Below are 3,507 nucleotides of genomic sequence, written 5' to 3'. Positions count from 1 at the left end.
CATTGTTGTCATCAAGTTTTTGTTTGTAATTTCTTTCAGCCTGCTATGCACCTCCCTTTTTCTTTTTTGAAAATTCAGGTCCCATATTCTCTGTGCTTCTTTCTCTAGGTACTCCAGCCCAAAAAAATACTCACCCTTCTCAAAAGTCATAATTTCCTTTTTGCTTTAATGATTTCATTTTTAAGTAATCTCGATACCCAACATGGGTGAACTCACAACTCCAGATCAAGAGTCACATGCTCCACTAAGCTAGCCAGGTGTCCCAAAAGTGATCATTTCTTTAAAACACGTATTAGAAAAGAAGAAAGGTGGAAAATCAATGTGCTAAGCATCCACATTACTAAGTTAGAAAAAAAAATCCTAGCAAATTCGCCCAAATAGAATAGAAAGAAGATAATCAAGAGATGGAAAAAATAAAATAGAAAACATATGGTAGAGAAGATTACCTAAGCCAAAAATTGGTTCTTTGAGAACTGATAACCCGTGGCCTACTATGATAATAAACATTAAAATTTAGGTTACATAGACAACTTTCTAGAAAATATACAACTTACCAAAACTGAATAAGAATAAAGAAAAATCCAGAGTCCTGCATCAGATGGTCAGTGAAATTTCAAAGAATAACTTAAGAATAATAACTATCCAAAAAAAAAAAAAAAAGGAAACTGTAATTTAAAACTTTTCCACAAAAAGAACGTCAGGCTCAGATGATCGCACCAGTAAATTCAACCAAACATCTGCAGAAGAAATAACGCCAATCTCAAAACTTTTCCAGGGAATAGAGAAAGAAGAAACAAACTCTGTGTTGTATTATGAGCTATCATAACTTGATACCAAAACCTTGCATACATTTTAAGAAGAAAAAGTATAGTCTAATTACACTCATCAATATAGACACAAAGTTCTTTTTTTTTTTTTTTTGCTCCACGCTGGATGTGGCTTGAACTCATGACCCTGACATCAAGACCTGAGTTGAGATCAAGAGTCAGATACTTAACCAACTGAGCCATTCAGGCACTCCTATAGATACAAAATTCTTTACCAAAATATTTGTAAACTGAATACAGAAATACAGAAAACACAGAAAAAGAACTGTATGTCAAAACTTGGTTTATTCCAGGAATGAAAAGTAAATCAATTAGTGTAATTTACTATATTAACAGAAAAAAGGATTTTAAAAAATAATGTCAATAAATGCATAAAATACTTGATAGCTTTCAACATAAATTCATAATTTAAAAAACTCTTAGGAAAATCGAAATAAAGGCAAAAAATGTAATCTGATAAATGATGTCTGTAGTAAACCTCAGTCTGAGAAAGACAAATACCATATGATTTCACTCATACATGGAATTTAAGAAACAAAACAAATAAAGGGGGAAAAAAAAGAGACCGACCAAAAAACAGCCTCTTAACTATAAAGAACAAACAGATGTTTACCAGAGGGGAGGTGGGGGGGATGGGTGAAACAGATGAAGGGGATTAAGAGTCCACTTATCCTGATGAGCGCTGAGTAATATATAGAATTGTTGAATCACTATATTGTACACTTGAAACTAACTTAACACTGTATATTAACTACATTGGAATTAAAATTAAATTTTAAGAAAAGACCCTCAAATAGTTAGGATGGTTTTGGATCAGACATGGAACTTAATCTGAGCCTTTTGAATAGATTAAATAGAAAGGAAAGGACAGGACATTATAGGAAAGGGAACAACAACATAATTATAACTGTAATCAGCTTTTACTAAGTGTTAATTATGTGTCAGGCACTGTTCTAAGTGCTTTAAATATAATACTATATTTATTCCTCAACATAATCCTATGAAATAGGTACTAGCAAGAGCCAATCTGAAAGATGAGGAAATTAAGGCACAGAGAGGTGAAATAACATTCCCCAAGATTTAGCCACAGAGAGGTTAAGTAACTTGCTTAAGGTCACACAGCTAGTAAAGAGCAGAGTCAAAATTTGAGTCTACAGCCTATGCTCTTAACCACTCTGCTATACTGTTTCATCCCATAAGAACCACCACAACATCAGAACAGGCACAGACTTGGGAATGAGATTATTTCAGAACAGTAAAATTGGTCTGCTAAAACTAAACTATATGACATCTATCCTTTTTAATTAGCAGTGAGTGGGATTGCAAAAAATGCCTTGAGGAGGAGGGGCAGGGGGAGGAGGAAGATGGGCTTCTAGAATTCATGTGAGCAGACAGACAATAAGACTCCCTGTGAGGGGCTAAGGTAATTATCCCATTAGTAAAGTTTAAGAAAAAGAGACAGGGATAACACTTAACAAGCAAATACTGAGAAGAATCTAAGATGTGCTGTTCACATGGTGCTTGATTAAGAGAAGCTGGCTAGGGGCGCCTGAGTGGCACAGCGGTTAAGCGTCTGCCTTTGGCTCAGGGCGTGATCCCGGCGTTATGGGATCGAGCCCCACATCAGGCCTCTGCTATGAGCCTGCTTCTTCCTCTCCCACTCCCCCTGCTTCTGTTCCCCCTCTCACTGGCTGTCTCTCTGTCGAATAAATAAATAAAATCTTAAAAAAAAAAAAAGAGAGAAGCTGGCTAAAGACCCAGAAACAAAAGCATTTCAATAAAATTGATAAAATTAGAAATAGCTACAGAACAACATTTTTAGTCAAATTGGGTTTAAAAATATCTTCTTCATAAGCCCACATCCCTCAGATCTCTATAAAACAAGGGCGCACGGCCTGGGTCCCAGTCAACACTTGGGCTCTGGACAACCCTGCAATCTCTCTTCATCAGAATGACGAGAAGGAGAAGTCCCCCCCAGCAAAGAAAAGATAATGAGTCTGTGGCCTCTGCCACAGAATTGGCCTCGGCCACAGAATTAATACATATGGATGTATCCCAATTATCAGAAATGGAATTCAGAGCAACAATGGTCAAGATGATGAGTAGACTTGAAAAAAGTATTAACGAAAATGTTACAGAGAATATAGAATCCCTAAGGGCAGAAATGAGAGCGAACCTGACAGAAATTAAAAATTCTATGGGCCAAATACAGTCAAAACTAGAGGCTCTGACGGCCAGGGTCACCGAGGCAGAGGAACGCATTAGTGAATTGGAGGATGGGTTAGTAGAAGAAAAAACGAAAATAGAAGCTGGTCTTAAAAAAATCCACGCCCACGAATGTAGATTACGGGAGATTACTGACTCTATGAAACGATCCAATGTCAGAATCATCGGCATCCCTGAAGGGGTGGAGAAAAACAGAGGTCTAGAAGAGATATTTGAACAAATTGTAGCTGAAAACTTCCCTAATCTAGCAAGGGAAACAAGCATTCGTGTCCAAGAGGCAGAGAGGACCCCATCCAAGCTCAACCAGGACAAACCTACGCCACGGCATGTCATAGTGCAATTCGCAAATATTAGATNGGAGATATTTGAACAAATTGTAGCCAAAAACTTCCCTAATCTAGCAAGGGAAACAAACATTCGTGTCCAAGAGGCAGAGAGGACCCCTTCCAAGCTC

The sequence above is a fragment of the Ailuropoda melanoleuca genome, chromosome 1 (assembly GCF_002007445.2).
Source record: "Ailuropoda melanoleuca isolate Jingjing chromosome 1, ASM200744v2, whole genome shotgun sequence".
Classification (NCBI taxonomy): Eukaryota; Metazoa; Chordata; class Mammalia; order Carnivora; family Ursidae; genus Ailuropoda; species Ailuropoda melanoleuca.
This window is presented reverse-complemented; position numbering follows the sequence as displayed.